Below are 19,546 nucleotides of genomic sequence, written 5' to 3' on the forward strand. Positions count from 1 at the left end.
TATATATATATATATATATATATATATATATATATATATATATATATATATATATATATATATATATATATATATATATATATATATATATATATATATATATATATATATATATATATATATATATATATATATATATATATATATGTGTGTGAGCTATATTTGAATCTGAACCGATTTACATGATTTTTGCACATAAAGTTAATACTAGAAAATATTAGAGTAAGCCAACATTCAGTAAGATTGGTTGATAAATAAGGATTTTATGGCCAAATTTGGGAAAAACGGGCGATACATATATATGGAAGCTATAGCTAAATCTGATCCGATTTTGATGAGTTTTTGCACATATAGTAAGTACTATAGAAAATTAGATTTGGCCAGCTTTGAGTAAGATCGGTTGATCAATATGTGACTTATGGTCAAAATTGGGAAAATAGGGCGATACATATATATGGGAGATATATCTAAATCTGAACCTATTTCAATGAAATTTTGCATACTTAATTAGATTACATTGTAATTGGTAAATTAGATTACATTGTCGCTAATTTGACGCCTATCGGTTAGTAAATCGATCGGCGTCGATCTGACCCTATTTATACACCCTCAAAAAAATCGCTTCTTTAACATATGTTCCAAGCATATTTTGCAGGAAGTACATATATTATTGGATACTGCCGAAACATTAATATGTTTGTTTTAAGTAGACATATTAAATGTTTGGAAGCATTTTGAGACCAAAAATATTATATGCTTGGAAGAATTTTTCCCAAAGACGATTGTGTTCATTCCCTAACATACTCGTAATTTTCACTTCCACGAAATATTTTAGTTCTTGGCACCTTTTTCTGTAATACAAATAATGTTGAGGAAATTATTCACTTTTATAATTTTTTTAAATTTTACCTTACGCCTGCACGGAGAATCGAACCGAGGATCAAACAGTTTGTCAGCCCACACACTGTCCACTGGGCTACGTAGCGCTATAGTCATCAGCAGATAATTATCGTTATAAGTTACATTTATATAGCATAGTTTGCAGCGCCCACGAGTCCATGCAAACATAACATTATTTAACAGAAACATACATTTGTTTGCCACGTGGAGCAGTGGTTAGCATGTCTGCCTTGCATGCAAAGGGACGTGGGTTCAATCCCTGCTCCGACCGAACACTATTTTTTTAATTTACACATTTATATTTATACTAAAGGTTGATTTGTTAAGAGCTTGATAACTTTTTTAAAAAAAAAAACGCATAAAATTTGCAAAATCTCATCGGTTCTTTATTTGAAACGTTAGATTGGTCCATGACATTTACTTTTTGAAGATAATTTCATTTAAATGTTGACCGCGGCTGCGTCTTAGGTGGTCCATTCGGAAAGTCCAATTTTGGGCAACTTTTTCGAACATTTCGGCCGGAATAGCCCGAATTTCTTCGGAAATGTTGTCTTCCAAAGCTGGAATAGTTGCTGGCTTATTTCTGTAGACTTTAGACTTGACGTAGCCCCACAAAAAATAGTCTAAAGTCTAAAGCGGATTTTCTGCCAACTTTTCTAGGGCCCATTCACTGAAAATTCGACGTTGTGGCTCGTTAGTAAGTCTATTCATGATGAAATGTCAAAGCATACTGAGCATCTTTCTCTTTGACACCATGTCTGAAATCCCACGTGATCTGTCAAATACTAATGCATGAAAATCCTAACCTCAAAAGAATCACCCTTTATGTTAAATTTTTATAATGAAACTTCGAAATGTGGGTTATTAAAGATTTATAGTCAGTAACAGTGCTTGATATAAACGAAATTGACTGATTTTTGGATAAAATATTATATTTTTATTGCAAAAATAACAATTTTGTAACAAAAAACTGTTTTTCGTACAAAACTTTAAAATTTGGAAGGAATTCAAAAACTCTAACAAAAGAAGAACGTGGAGTCGAGTATAAACATACATAAATAATTTTATAATATAAACATAAATTTATTTAGGCGTGAACAGTTGTTTACTAGCATTTAACACCATCGCTCTAAAATGCCTTTTATTTTGCTTTAATAATTCATTTTAAAGAAAATAAACTTTTTAAATTGTTTTAGCTGCAAAACTCGAACTTAATGCCCGCTTTTATATTTGAAGGTGTCCGTCAACTCCTCGTAGACTACTACTAAACTTTGTTTTTCTACATTTTACTGTGTAATTTTTCACTATTTCCTCCTTATTTCATTTTACTGTCCCAACTCTAAAAAAAAGTATAGTGCCCTTTCGTTATTTTTATGAAGACCCCTGATTTCTTTTAATGAACCAAGAAAAAAATTGTGCCCATAATGCCAAAATGATAAACAAAACACATGTCCACACATACATAAAATGCTGCTCTCAAAGCGAAAACGTATGCTGTTTGTTTTCAAATGTCTATTCTCTTGGTTCCGAATGTCTATTCTCTTTATTCAAATTAAATAATATTTAGACTTAAGCATATCAAATTTTTGGCCTTATCATAAAACAGTTTTCCGAAACAACATACAAGCGGTTTCACAGAAATTGTTCTCTTTTGATTCCTCCGCTGTGTTGTGTTGATATCTTTCGTCAACTCTCCCGGTTTCCATCTCTATTTCTTCCTCTATACTTTGAATAAAATATCACAACATATGTATGTTTAGTCGAAATTTGTAAATTTATATATGTTTGCATTCACACATATGATTTTTATGAAATATTCATGCCCCAAACATAATATATTCTAACATATTAACATAGATGTCCCAAACATTTAGTGTTAGTTTAGGAACATTACATGTTTGCACTTAAATATATTGTGTTTTAAAATTGTGCCCGAAACACATTTCGTTTATATCGGAAAAACATATTTTTCTAAAAGTGTACATACATATGTGTATATGGGAGCTATATCTAAATTTGATTTGATTTTTTTTGGTGACGCTTTTTACTGGGCTAGTTATACAGGGGTATACGAGGGTGGTTCGGAAACTTCTTAGCCTTTCAATGAAAGAGAATAGTTAGTTTTTCAAAAATATTTTTATTTTTCAATATAATCTCCTGAAACTTCAATACACTTAGTCCAACGCTTTTCTTGCAATTCTATCCTTTGATTTAAATAGTTTTCCTCAAGGTCTTCAAAATAGTGGTTTACAACTGTAATTGCATCTTCATTTGAGGTGAAACGCTTGCCAGCAATGATTTTTTTTAGATTTGGGAACAAGTAAAAGTCACTGGGAGCTAAATTAGGAGAATAAGGTGGGTGGTCACGCAACTCGTACTTTAATTAGTTGATTTTAGCCATTGTTAAAATACTCTTGTGCGCTGGTATGTAGTCTTGATGAAAAATTATTTTTATACCCTGCGCCACACTGTGGAACAGGGTATTATAAGTTAGTGCATATGTTTGTAACACCCAGAAGGAGACGAGATAGACACACGGTGTCTTTGGCAATAATGCTCATGGTGGGTCCTTGAGTCGATATAACCATGTCCGTCTGTCCGTCTGTCTGTCCGTCTGTCTGTCCGTCCGTCCGTCTGTCTGTGAACACATTTTTGTGATCAAAGTCTAGGTCGCAATTTAAGTCCAATCGCCTTTAAATTTGGCACATGTTCCTGTTTTGGGTCAGAATAGAACCCTATTGATTTTGGAAGAAATCGGTGCAGATTTAGATATAGCTCCCATATATATCTTTCGCCCGATATGCACTAATATGGACTCAGCAGCCAGAGTTTTATACCGATTTGCTTGAAATTTTGTACAAACATAACACTTAGTCATATAGTCAAGTGTGCAAAATTTGATTGAAATCGGTTCAGATTTAGATATAGCTCCCATATATATCTTTCGCCCGATATGGGCTAATATGGTCCTAAAAGCCATAGTTTTGGCCCAATTTGGTTGAAATTTTGCACAGGGAGTAGATTTAGCATTGTTGCTATGCGTGCCAAATTTGGTTGAAGTCGATTCAGATTTAGATATAGCTCCCATATATATCTTTCGCCCGATATGGACTAATATGGTCCTAGAAGCCAGAGTTTTGGCCCAATTTGTTTGAAATTTTGCACTAGGAGTACAATTAGTAGTGCAATTAAGTGTGCAAAATTTGATTGAAATTGGTTCAGATTTAGATATAGCTCTCATATATATCTTTCGCCCGATATGGACTAATATGGTTCTAAGTTTTGGCCCAGAGTTTTGGCCCAATTTGGTTGAAATTTTGCACAGGGAGTAGATTTAGCATTGTAGCTATGCGTGCTAAATTTGATTGAAATCGGTTTAGATTTATATATAGCTTCCATATATAGCTTTCGCACGATTTACACTCATATGACCACAGAGGCTAATTTTTTAGTCCGATTTAGTTGAAATTTTGCACAGGGAGTAGAATTAGCATTGTAGCTATGCGTACCTAATTTGGTTGAAATCGGTTCAGATTTAGATATAGCTCCCATATATATGTTTTTTGATTTCGACAAAAATGGTCAAAATACCAACATTTTCCCTTTTGAAATCGCCTCTGCTTAGTCGAAAACTTGTAAAAAGGACTGTAATTTTCCTTATCATCAAATACATACACTGAAAAAACAGTGAACCCTTTTCCATTGCAAAATGAACTAAATTGTAGTAATATTGACCATGATTTAGCCCTTAAATTTTTTTCAACTTGTCTAGTTTATAATTCTCTTAAATTTTAGTTAATCTATAACATTGTATTTTAGTTCATTTTTACAACACCATAAGATTTATATACCCCTACCAAGTTAAAAAGTCTGTATTATTTTGGTTTACCTGCTTATTTTTTGGGAAACCCGATAATAAAAAGTGGTTAACAGTCTCCTTAAAATGTCGACGACTAAACTATTTTTAAATCAATCATTCCACAGTACAGAGAAATTAAATAATTAAAGGAACAACAACCCGTTTTACTATTATGAAAATTTTCATACAATAAAATTAAACTTTCTTTAAGCAAAAGTACTTTATTATAAAAACTTATGATGAAAGTTCTTAATACAATGTTTTTGTGAATAAAAATTATGACCACGTGGAACAAGAAAGTAGTTTATTTTAACTCACTTTTTGGACATTTTGACTTTTCCTTAGTTTTTTATTCATCGTAAGTATATTTTTCACATATCTTGCTGAAAAAAATGGAAGGAATAATGAAAATTGTTAAAAATTAACATATAATAAAATATAATTTTTTAGCTCTTTAAATTAGCTTGTAACTTACCATATTTGGGGGCATTTTATTAAATGGTGTAAGGAATTCAACTTTTCTTACATAAACGTACCTCATAAAGTTTGTACCTGAAACAATTAGAGAAATAATGAATTAAGTAATATATTAACTCATAAAACTGTGTTGTTATCGATGTGAAGGACATAATACAATATATATTCTTGTCAAAAGAAAGCCAAAGTTTTAATATAAAGCTTACCAATTCTCTATTAAATTGTACGCTGAGGTTAAAAAGTTATCGAAATTCATTTGGGGATACTCTGAAGTTAAATATTTATTTTTTACTTTAAATAGAAAACATTAAATTGGTTTCCAAAAAATCTAATTAAAGAAATAATATGCATAAAAAAAACTAAATATTCTCGTTAAAAGAATGTTAAAGAAAGCTTACCAATTCATAAAAATGTTTCCAAATTGTTATTCTGAAATTAAATATTTGTTTTTTACAATAAAAATATTAAATTTGTTTCCAAAAATATTTGATTATTGTAATACTAAAATAAGGTATTAAAAACATGTAATTTTGATAATAAAAAGGTCATAAAAATTTTAATATTCTAGTGAAAAGAAAGCCAAATTTTAAAAGAAAACTTACCACTTCTCTATTAAATTATACGTTGAGGAGGAATATAAAAATATGCCCGAATCCATCTTGGGGTTGCTCTGAAATTAAATATTGTTTTTACAACAAAGAAAAACATTAAACTAGTTTAAAAAAAAAATAATAATAATAATTAGCAAATAATGATATAAATAAAAAATATCCTTTTTAAAAGAAAACCACATTTTAAAAAGAATACTTACAAATTTGTGATTAAACTATATGCTGAGGTGTAACAAAAATTTTCCAAAAATATTTGATTAAAGTAATACTAAATTAAGGTATTAAAACCCTGTAATTTTTGACAATAAAAATGTCATTAAATCGTAAATATTCTAGTGAGAAGAAAGCCAATTTTTAAAAGAAAACTTACCCTTCTCTATTAAATTATACGCTGAGGAGAAATATAAAAATTTGCCCGAATCCATCTGGGGTTGCTCTTAACTTAGATATTTTTTTACAACAAAGAAAAACATGAAACTTGTTAAAAAAGTAATAATAATAATAATTAGCAAATAATAATATACATAAAGAATATTATTTTTTAAAAGAAAACCACATTTAAAAAGAACTCTTACCTATTTATCATTAAACTATACGCTGAGATGTAACAAACAATTTTTCAAATTCGTCTGGAGTTACTCTGAAATTGAATATTTATTTTTTACATTGAATAATAAAAATTAAATTAGATAAAACAATTTCAATATACTTTCCATTTTAGCATTTTTTCCTAAATATTGAACATTCTTAATAACTTTTTTCTAAGCTACCGATCATCACTTTTCCATTGTACACCTCATCGCTAAAATATTAATAACTTTCATTTCAAAGTTTTAATAAACAAACACCAATATATGTCTAAAAAAACCAAAATATTCCATACCTTTATATACCCTTGTTACATACTTGCTAAACAGATGCAACAGCCCACGCCAACGCCAACTATACAACTGAAGCATGCCAAACAAAACCAAGCAAAACCAAAGCATTCCTACAACAACAAAAACACATGTGCCTTCATTGAAAACAACACCTCATCCAGACAAATAAACCATTCGCCAATAATAAACACACACACAAACCACTGAAAGAACAAAAACAACCCCACGCTCAGATATACACAACATCCCCATCACTCCCTACCATTTCCCATTATTGCATTGCATGCTCTCACTCTCAAAAAAAAAATCAAGTAACATCATCTTTACCAGTGTTGCCAACTCCCCAAGGCCAAACAGCACCAAAAATATGTTATAAATTCTAACATACCACCTTCCACCACAAAATCGAAAATTAAATGCTCTACTAAAAAAACAAAAAAAAAACTTTTGTGAATTGAATTTTAAGAAGTTAAGGTGGGTATTAAGATCGAGTTTAGCTGCTAAAAGAGTCATTTTTTCACAATTACTTTTCTTTAATAATTCATTTTAAGGAATACAAACTTTGTGAAAATTTGCTTTTGGCTATTCCCCATCAATTTATAATAAAATTTGCAGCAAAAATGCATAATTTTATGCCTTTTTTACTGATATAGTTTTCACTTTAGCGGCAAAACTCGAACTCGTACTCACCATTATGAACCGCTATTCAAGTATACACTTTGATCAGTTTTAATGCTTTCGTCCAATTCATTTTGATCAGTGATGTTTTTCAACTTTCAAAATATTAATATATGGAAGGAGTCTATTGCTTATTTCAGTTGTGCGTGCTTTTGTGAATTTAATACCAACGCTTTTAATGACATCTTTACCAAATTCAAAAATTCGACACTCATCGCTCGACTTTCCTACAGAATACCCTAAATAACAATATTAACAATCAAATTCTATATTTGGCAATAAATTTGAGTTTCTTCGGCTCTTGAAAGTCTAATCAAAATTTTTGTATCAATTAAACTTAATAATCAATTAAACTAAAAAAAAGCACCAAAAGCACTAAATGAAAATGCCAAAAAGCACCAAGTTGGTGCTTTTTTTTGAAAAGGCACCAAAAAGGCAATTTGGTGCTTTTTAGAAATCAAAAAGCACTAAATTTGGTGCTAAAAGCACCAAATTGGCAACACTGATCTTTACATTAAACATATTCCACTTTGACGAGAAAGATCTCTTTACTATGCATTAGTTCATCGCATCTGTCCACAATTTAGTCTAAAAACAATACTCTTAAATGCATATCAGTATAAGAACGATGAAACGTTTAACTTAAAATTAGCAAAATCTTCATGAAATGATATCTACCCATTTTTGACGAAAATGTCTATAAATTTAATTACATGTGAACTAAAAATATTTCATTGGGAAATTTTTTACCAACAATTATTAACCATAGGAATTGTCAGTAAGAAATTGCTATCCACTTTCAAGTTCATTTTTCGTAAAAAAAATTTTTCTTATACAAAAAAATCTTATGGTAAATTGCACTTCTTATTTAGAAAGTACTTTAAATTTCACAAGTAGTTTTAATGCATGACAAACGAATTTTTAACTACTAGTTAAGAAATTGTTTAAGGAAATTTCCATCGTATTTTGTAGGCCATGAACTAAACGATTGCTACTTAGAATTTGTAAAATTTCCTTTCGAGTAGTTAATTTTCGTTGAAGATACGAAAAATGAACTAAAATTCTGGAAAATTCTTGTAATAAATTATTGTAAAAATCTTCTTAAATTTACGAGACACTTTTTTTTCTGTGTATATATCGAGCGATAAATCATAAATAAACATTTGCGAAGTTTCCTTAAAATTGCTTCAGATTGAAATGTTTCCCATATTTTAAAAATTAACATTGTGTTCCACCCTAGTGCATTAGCCAACTTAAATTTTGAGTCTATAGATTTTGTAAAAGTCTATCAAATTCTGTCAAAATCGAGTGATATTTAAATGCATGTATTTGGGACAAACCTTTATATATAGACCCAAACACATTTGACGGATGTGATATGGTATCGAAAATTTAGATCTACAAAGTGGTGCAGGGTATAATATAGTCGGCCCCGCCCGACTTTAGACTTTCCTTACTTGTTTATTTAGGATTATTAGAATATTTTGCTTGTAGGGAAATATTTCATTGATCAATCAATTCGATTGATTTTATTAAGACATTAATTGAAATTCTTATCAGTGTTTAGCAATAACTTGGCTTCATCATGTTCAATCCACTTTCGATTTGACAGCGCGACGACAGACAAGTGACATTTTATAAATTATGACTTCACGATGTCTCCTCTACTATACGACTGCGTCTGCGAGACCCTAGTCCGCAATGAAAACATCTTCGGAGGGTCTTTGTTTAAAGTTCTTTGTAGTTATTTTCGTCGCTTGCAAATCGTGAGTGATTGTGCGTCGCATTGTTATTTTGTCACATGAATTATAGACTGACTTATCCATTCAAACTGACCACTTACTAATACAATCGCCTGCCATTGAATCAAAATCGATTGTAAATTTTAATGTTTGTCTTAAGAATCGATGGATAAAAGTAATTATTGTAATTTTTTTTTACAACTGTATTATAAAACAAGTAAGGAAAGTCTAAAGTCGGGCGGGGCCGACTATATTATACCCTGCACCACTTTGTAGATCTAAATTTTCGATACCATATCACATCCGTCAAATGTGTTGGGGGCTATATATAAAGGTTTGTCCCAAATACATGCATTTAAATATCACTCGATTTTGACAGAATTTGATAGACTTTTACAAAATCTATAGACTCAAAATTTAAGTTGGCTAATGCACTAGGGTGGAACACAATGTTAATTTTTAAAATAAAACATTTCAATCTGAAGCAATTTTATGCGCTTTACAGACTATCAGTTATTCCGGACGACAGTGCTCGTGTCGAACATATCCCATATATTGTGCACATTATAAGTTAAGTCCGAAGGCATAATCGATACTGCTGCTTGTTTATGGGATCGATAACACATTAACCGATTATTTAGTCATCGCCGACAAGTCGTATCGATCCGACACACTGTAAGATTCTTTGCAAACACCGACAATCCGTCCGGAATAACTGATACTCTGTAAAGCGCATTAAGGAAACTTCGCAAATGTTTATTTATGATTTATCGCTCGATATATATGTATTTGATGATAAGGAAAATTACAGTCCTTTTTACAAGTTTTCGACTAAGCAGAGGCGATTTTAAAAGGGAAAATGTTGGTATTTTGACCATTTTTGTCGAAATCAAAAAACATATATATGGGAGCTATATCTAAATCTGAACCGATTTCAACCAAATTAGGTACGCATAGCTACAATGCTAATTCTACTCCCTGTGCAAAATTTCAACTAAATCGGACTAAAAAATTAGCCTCTGTGGTCATATGAGTGTAAATCGTGCGAAAGCTATATATGGAAGCTATATATAAATCTAAACCGATTTCAATCAAATTTAGCACGCATAGCTACAATGCTAAATCTACTCCCTGTGCAAAATTTCAACCAAATTGGGCCAAAACTCTGGGCCAAAACTTAGAACCATTTTAGTCCATATCGGGCGAAAGATATATATGAGAGCTATATCTAAATCTGAACCAATTTCAATCAAATTTTGCACACTTAACTGCACTACTAATTGTACTCCTAGTGCAAAATTTCAACCAAATTGGGCCAAAACTCTGGCTTTTAGGACCATATTAGCCCATATCGGGCGAAAGATATATATGGGAGCTATATCTAAATCTGAACCGATTTCAATCAAATTTTGCACACTTGACTATACTACTAATTGTACTCCTAGTGCAAACTTTCAACCAAATTCGGCCAAAAATCTGGCTTCTGGGTCATATAAGTCCATATCGGGCGAAAGATATATATGGGAGCTATATCTAAATCTGAACCGATTTCAATCAAATTTTGCACACTTGACTATATGACTTAGTGTTATGCTTGTACAAAATTTCAAGCAAATCGGTATAAAACTCTGGCTGCTGAGTCCATATTAGTGCATATCGGGCGAAAGATATATATGGGAGCTATATCTAAATCTGCACCGATTTCTTCCAAAATCAATAGGGTTCTATTCTGACCCAAAACAGGAACATGTGCCAAATTTAAAGGCGATTGGACTTAAATTGCGACCTAGACTTTGATCACAAAAATGTGTTCACAGACAGACGGACGGACGGACAGACGGACATGGTTATATCGACTCAGGGACCCACCCTGAGCATTATTGCCAAAGACACCGTGTGTCTATCTCGTCTCCTTCTGGGTGTTACAAACATATGCACTAACTTATAATACCCTGTTCCACAGTGTGGCGCAGGGTATAATGATGTTATATTTAGCACTTCTGTCTTCAATAAAAGATGTAATTAGTTGAATAGCATAATTATATAATTTTAGGGACTCGCAACAATTTCACCTTGGCGATTTTTTTTTTCAATTAAAATTTTAATTGAGTTTTAAAAAATATTCAATTAAAAATTTAATTGATTCAAAAAATGTTTTAATTGAAACAACCATTAATCACAAAAATTAATAGTATCAATTAATTTTTTAATTGGATCAATTAATTTTTAATTGGATCAATTAATTTTTAATTGATCTTCAATTAGTTTCTTAATTGATACTATCATTTCTGTGATTGAAGACACTTCAATTAAAAAATTAATTCGATCAATTTTTCGTGATGGAATCAGAAAAAATTTTGGGGGTATTTCGAAACACTTCTTATTGCTATAGGTCACGTATCTTTCAAATGGAGCATATCGGTCTATATATAGGTACAGACCGTTGTTTCAGGCTCACTTAGACTATTCAGTCCATTGTGATACTACAGAGGTGAGCTTATTTTTTGTCACTGAACTTAATGACAAGGTACCTCTTTTTTAGTCCGAATGGCGATATAGCCGAGGCTGAATAGCGTTTCACATTAAGGTAAAACCACTTAGAAATGTCATCAGCATTACATCAACCCTGCTGATATTTGTTTTCGGTGTTCGGTCGAAACTGCCACGGTTGTTAACCACCAACGCGGTTTCCACATATACCGATCTTCAGATTTTACTTCTTCAGCGTCCTGAAGACTTAGTTTTCCCAAAGTTGGTTCATATCGGTCTAACCTTTGATATATGCTCCAGTTTTGAATTCTTCAATTTACGCTGCAGTTATAATTCAAAAACCCCCTTCTATGCACTACAACAAGCAATGGTCGTAGACAATCCATGACGAATGGTAGATTGGTGCAATACACTGGACACGACCCTCTGCAATTGATACGAGGCGCTGACAATTTGTGATTAGGCCATTTAAGTTGCTGGCAGACTAGCGGATATTTGCGCATGCTCAACACGAATTTCGCATATGTTAAATCACTGACTAATACCGGTGTTGCGGTGCCCGCCACCACTGATAAATTCCCCAATGCAGAAACACCAAAAGACCTTTGATGCCAATAAGTATATGCGGCCGGTAAATTATGCACCTTGTTGCATTGTCAAACAAAATAACCACCAGCACCACCACTAACACCAACAACATCAACATCACAAAGAGCAAATCACTTTGCCATGGAGTCTTTCAGTTGTGTTGGCTAGTTTGCATAACCATTCGCGGATGGTAGTAGAGGCCAGAGCAGTGTATGGCTTAAGCAGCTTACAATTCTTCATTCAATGTGGGCCGATTTGCTTATCGTTTTGGCTTTTGGACATTGGTTGCTTATTTTGGTCATAGTCTCCATTGAGGTCCAATTGTTTCGTTCCTTTTTTTGACATTTCTACAGCATAATTGATGTTATTGCTTTTTAATTCGTTCATTTTACGTGGTGCGAATAAGAATTATGTTCAGATACTTAAACGAATTCCGAGTGTTGAAGATATTTAAGCCAATGCATATTATTTTAGGAATTTTGCAACTTAAGGTAATCTTATTAGAATATGAAGATAACATTATTATGAATCAATGAAATAATGCTTAGAAAGTTGAGTTTTCATAATAATTGTTTGGTAACGAAGTCAAAACAACATTATATAAAGTAAAATTTACAAGTAACATACACCCAGAGAAGGAATATGATCATCTCAAACATATTTCAAGAGCAAAATATTGTTTTTGGATGGTGACCCATGTAACATTTTTATCGCAACCATGTTATTTTCTCGGAAATTATGTTTCTGTTTTCGGAAAACATGTTATGTTTGGCGAGAAAAAAACATTTTTGCGATAAACATTTTGCTCTTGAAACATGTTTGAGGTGATAATATTCCTTCTCTGTGTGTAGTTCTTTGCAATACATGCTGGTTCTGTCTTTGCAGGATTTACCCCTAGACCATTCCCTTTCGCCCATTTCTCAGTCATCCGGAGGGCACTCTGTATAATATCTCCGATTGTGGATGGGAATTTTCTACTGACTGCTAGAGCAACATCGTCTGCGTATGCCATCACTTTTATCCTTTCTTTTTCTAGGGAAACCAGAAGGTTGTTTATAACAACATTCCAAAGAAGAGTTGGTAGAACTCCTCCGTGGAGAGTGTCTCTGTTCACATACCTTTGTATTTTTGCTTGTCCTAGTGTGGCTGAAATATGTCTTTTCGTTAGAAGTTCGTCTAAAGGTATATGTATTCCTTGATCAACATTCAGAGTTGTCAATCCATTTAATATCGAGCTCGGATAGGCGTTTCAAAGCTTCTCTAAGTGGTTTCACTGCAATGTGGAATACCGTTCGGACTCGGCTATAAAAAGGAGGTTCCTTGTCATTGAGCTTAACATAGAATCGGGCAGCACTAAGTGAGCCTGAAATATCGGGCTGCCACTATACCTAACCTAACCTACAATATAGTTTATAACAACCACACTCAGAATTGGTGTCCACTCTCTTCTCTGCCCACAACAATCGCCTTAACTTATCATTTTTAAACAGGGTTTTGCTTACTGCAAAAATTAAAATTTTGTAATAAAGCATTATTGATAAAATTTTAAGTATTCCAAGCAATTAAAAAAATTGCACAGAAATTTACGATACACGATACGTTTGCAAATGATTACTGATGTGTTTTCCCTTAATTGCTTCAGTATTATTATTTTTATTTATTTTTTTAATTTCGATGTAAAACTTATTTCATCTAAATCTATCGAAATTGTGTTTTTCTAACATGTCTAATATATCTACTATGAAATCGACATCCTGTGAGTACGATATTTTTTAATAGACTGTTTAGAAATTATCTATTATATTTAAAATTAAGCATTACTATTAGACAAATAAAAAACAAAAATATAAAGATGTTCAATTACGTCTTTGTCCAAGTACAAGAAATATTCCTCGTCCATGCATATTTTGAAGTACGTAAATCTACGCACGTTTGGTCCTTCAAAAAACAAAAAATGCTTAAGACTATGCACAAACTTACATCTAACAGCAATAACAAAGCCATACCCGCACGTAACTATGAATTTTTTTCTTCAGCGAAGATGCCAAACTGAAGAAACCCCCAAAGAATAAAAGGACAAAAAAACAAAAAATATACGAAAGAAATGAAGCAAGTACTCTGTAGGATAGCAACGAATTACAAACCACCATCATGAAAAGAGCGAACTACTACAAATAAAAACATTTCAGAAGGATAGATACATTTATATACTACGCCAGTTACTTTCATTTAATCTAATTTTTATATTTTGGCTTTGTCCACGATTTCCACGGTTTTGCATTCGTTGGAAAGGTCTCGGGCTCCGTAAGGTTTAACAGGTTGGCTGATAAGTCCCCGGTCTGACACATAGATGGCATCGCAAGTATTAAATGCATATTATTTTTATATTGTACCAACCTTCAAATGATTCGTGTCAAAATTTGACGTCTGTAAGTCAATTAGTTTGTGAGATAGAGCGTCTTTTGTGAAGCAACTTTTGTTATTGTGAAAAAATGGAAAAAAAAGGAATTTCGTGTTTTGATAAAATACTGTTTTCTGAAGGGAAAAATACGATGGAAGCAAAAACTTGGCTTGATAATGAGTTTCCGGACTCTGCCCCAGGGAAATCAACAATAATTGATTGATATGCAAAATTCAAGCGTGGTGAAATGAGCACGGAGGACGGTGAACGCAGTGGACGCCCGGAAGAGGTGGTTACCGACGAAAACATCAAAAAAATCCACAAGATTATTTTGAATGACCGTAAAATAGCAGAGGCCTTAAAGATATCTAAGGAACGTGTTGGTCATATCATTCATCAATATTTGGATATGCGGAAGCTCTGTGCAAAATGGGTGCCGCGCGAGCTCACATTTGACCAAAAACAACAACGTGTTGATGATTCTGAGCGGTGTTTGCAGCCGAGTTTTTCCGTCGATATGAGACAATGGATGAAACATGGCTCCATCACTACACTCCTGAGTCCAATCGACAGTCGGCTGAGTGGGCAGCGACCGGTGAACCATCTCCGAAGCGTGAAAAGACTCATGGTATAATTTTTATCGATTATCTTGAGAAGGGATAAACCATCAACAGTGACTATTATATGGCGTTATTGGAGCTTTTGAAGGTCGAAATCACGGCAAAACGGCCCCATATGAAGAAGAAAAAAGTTTCGTTCCACCAAGACAACGCACCGTGCGCCAAGTCATTGAGAACGATGGCAAAAATTCATGAATTGGGCTTCGAATTGCTTCCCCACCCACCGTATTCTCCAGATCTGACCTCCAGTGAATTTTTCTTGTTCTCAGACCTCAAAAGGATGCTCGCAGGGAAAAAATTTGGCTGCAATGAAGAGGTGATCGCCGAAACTGGGCCCATTTGGAGGCAAAACCGAAGGAGTACTACCAAAATGGTATCAAAAAATTGGAAGGTCGTTATAATCGTTGTATCGCTCTTGAAGGGAAATATGTTGAATAATAAAAACGAATTTTGACAAAAAATGTGTTTTTCTTTGTTAGACTGGGGACTTATCAGCCAACCTGTTATATAAAATAAAATTCAAGAAAAGTTCCAACGGAAAAGCGGGAAAATCTTTTTTTGTACTGCAAACCAATATTTTAAGTTGATGGTGCCAGTGCGTGATACATTGTTTGACAGGTACCCATTGTTATCTGCCCAGTGATGTTAGAAAGTGCACAAAACAATATCCGCGACCGTTAGTTGCTGAAAGAGGCACAGGGAACGATGGATATCCAGTTTATCGACGGCAAAAGAAGATAATGGTCTATCTAACATATCAAAGTTAAAGTTAAAAATCAAGAGATTTAGATCCAAATGGGCAGATACGTCAGTACTAATGAAGCACTGTGGCGATTATTCTCATTTCAAATTCATGAAAGAAATCCCACAGTTATAAAATGGCCAAAGATTTTACTTCACTGAGGCTAATGGCGCACAACGAGCAAAGAGACCACCATCGACAACATTGACTAGCTTCTTTGAAATGTGTGAAACATTCGCAGCTACGCTGATGTACATTGAAATACCCAAGTATTACAATTGGAATCGATCAACAAAGAAATTCCAACGACGCAAACAAGGAACCCCAGTTTCAGATCGACCACAGTTGTTTTCCACTGATGCACTAGGTCGCATGTATACTGTTCATCCTAGAAATGATGAATGTTTTTATTTGCTACTGCTGTTGGTAAATTTACGTGGACCAAAATCATTCGCGCATTTGGAAAATGTGAATGGCCACCAATGCCAAACATATCGAGAAACGTGTCAACTATTGGGTTTGCTGGAGAACGATTCTTATTGGGATTTAACTTTTGCGGATTCAGTTGTTTCAGCAAATGCGTATTAAATGCGAACTCTGTTCGCTTGCGCATTCAAACGAATAATCCTGAAATCCAAATAACCGATGAAATTTACAATGAATGATTGATTCTGATTGAGGATCAATGCCTGACTATTGCAAACAAGCTACTGATGGATGTAGGAAAGATTGCGCCTAATCGATCGATGCACGATGCATTCAACCAAGAATTAAATCGAGTGCTGCAATACAATTTTGATACATTGCAGGAATTCGTTCGATATAATGTGCCGTTGCTGAATGAACAGCAAAAATAAGTATACACGCAAAAAAATAATTCTTTCCTCCCAAACGAAATTTTAGACAAACAAAGTTCGTTTCTCATTTGCTTTTCGCTGTAAGGAAGTGTATTTGGAAGAAAAGTATATACTTTTTGTGATAAACGTTTATTCTTTTCCAGGATTTCATAAAGACAAACTAAAAAAAAAAAAACATTGTTTTCTTGCTAATTGCATTTTCCCTCACATCTTTCTCACATCCACGAGGTTTCTTAGTTCTTAACACCTTTTCCTGTAATACCAACAATGTAGAAGAAATTATACGATTTTATAAATTTTTAAAATTTTTTTACCTTTCGCCTGGACGGAGAATCGAACCGCGGACCATGCACTTTGTAAGCCAACACACTAACCATTGAGCTATGTACCTGTTATGGTCATGAATAGATAAATATCCATATAAGTTATATTTATATAGCATAGCATGCGGCGCCCACGAACCGAATAAACAAAGTTTATTTAACAGAAACAAACATTTAGTTTGGCACCGTGGAGCAGTGGTTGCTACGTCCGACTTGCATGTCAAGGGTCGTGGGTTCGATCCCTGCTTCGACCAAAGTTTTTTTGTTTTTTTTTTTTTTACATATATTCCAGATATGTTCGGAAGATTCCGAAAAAATGTTCATTATTACATTGTAGTATATTAAATTTTGAACTGTAAAATGTGTCTTATTAAAAACTAAAAGTCAGAAAAGAACAGTGTTTGATATAAAGGAAATGGACTGCGTTGTTGTTTCAAAAATAACTTTTTTTATTGAAAAAATAAAAATTTTGTAACAAACGAATTTTTTTGGTGATAAAAGTTTAAAATTTTCGAAGCAATTCAAAAAACTCTAACAAAAGAAAAACGTTTTCGGTACACGTTTTTTTTTTTTGCGCATACGATAAAAAAAACGGCGAACGGAGTTCGCCGAGTTTGCTAATATTATAATAACTTTTCGATTTTTTTTTTGGAAGAAGATTGAGCAACATGATTAATTGAGTGGTGAAAATGCCAGTTATACACTCCTAACAATACATGTTTCACACCAGGCGAGTGCACGGATGAAAAAGACTGTTTTTCATATGTTTGGCTATAAACATTATATGTTTGGAACACAAATTTTTAAACACAATATTTTTGAGTGCAAGCATATAATGTTCATAAACTAGCATAACATGTTTGGGACATATATGTTAATATGTTAGAACATATTATGTTTGGGACATAAAATGTTTGTAAATATAATATGCTTTAATGCAAACATATATTAATTTAGAAATAGCCTATAAACATATATGTGTTTAGTAGCTTGGAGCGCTATTTAACAGGAAGCGATATTGAATTAAGTTGGTGGTTGTTGCTTGTTATTACAAAATTAACATTTTATTTTTCCTTGGGCAATTGATCAGCTACTTCTTTGATCCTTACAAACTGTGTGGTCCGCTGTTTGAATCCCCGTCCGCCAAAAGGTAAAATTAAAATAAAAAAAATCATACAATTGAATAATTTCTTCTACAATGTTTGTATTACAGAAAAAGGTGCTAAGAACTAAAAAATCTCGTGGAAGTGAGAAAGATGTGGGGGAATATACAATTGGGCAGAAACAAAATTTTGAGCATTCAGGTCGAAAACCTATGTTGTTAGCACCTATATTACCTGTTTATTTTCATAATTCATAATGATTGTAAATATATAAATAAATAAATAAAATTTTGAGCACAATATTGTTTGGGAGAATTTTTTTAAGCATATAATATTTTTGGGTGCAAAATGCTTCCAAACATATTATATGTTCACATAATAACATATTGTTTTTTGGAAGACAACATTATTGAATTTGGATGCAAAAATACAAAATGTTTGGAACTTAGACTACCCAAACATATATTGTTTAGACCAATATGCTTTCAAACATATTATATATTGGAAGAGATCAAACATATAAATGTTTGGGCAATATCCAAAAATGTATATGCTTGAAGCAAAATATGTTTGGGAGTATATGTTACAGAAGCGATTTTTTGTGAGCGTGTGGACATTTCCATTATCTTCACTATAGATCTGACCAACTTATAATGAAAGAAGAATACACGAATTATCTACTGGCATATTTAATTTGTTTTACCACAATATCATGGCTGAATAAGGGGGTTGAATCACGATAACAAAAACAACAAATTTCAATATGTTGTTTACAATTTCAAGAAGTCAAAATCAGCTGATAAAGGAATCGTATGGCATTGGTAAAAGTGGCAATTATTTATTCTTTCAATTGTCCTGAAAAAAATAATAAAATCCAGAGTAAAATAAAGGTTCAAATTTAATTGCGTCACCTATGAGTGATTGTGAAGTGGATAATTCATCCGAGGAACGCCGATATGAGACAAATAAGACTATAATACCCACCAAAGTTAAGAATGGAAGTCAGTCAAATGGATCTTCGCCATCTATTAACAAAAACAGTTTACGATGCAGTTTAAAAACTGATGTGCGTGGTATTTTGGGTCTGGAATATGTTATCATGATACTCAAGTCATCTTCGAACAATTCTCCAGCTATGAATGCGCAAGTTTGTTTGAGATGCATTTGCTATGCAGTGTCATTTGGAGAGCTGCAACCACCATAAACATATGTTTTTGACATCTTAAAATTTTGTCGAAATAAAAAAATTGTAATCATATGGGCCCATGATTTAA

The sequence above is a fragment of the Haematobia irritans genome, chromosome 1 (assembly GCF_050003625.1).
Source record: "Haematobia irritans isolate KBUSLIRL chromosome 1, ASM5000362v1, whole genome shotgun sequence".
Lineage (NCBI taxonomy): Eukaryota > Metazoa > Arthropoda > Insecta > Diptera > Muscidae > Haematobia > Haematobia irritans.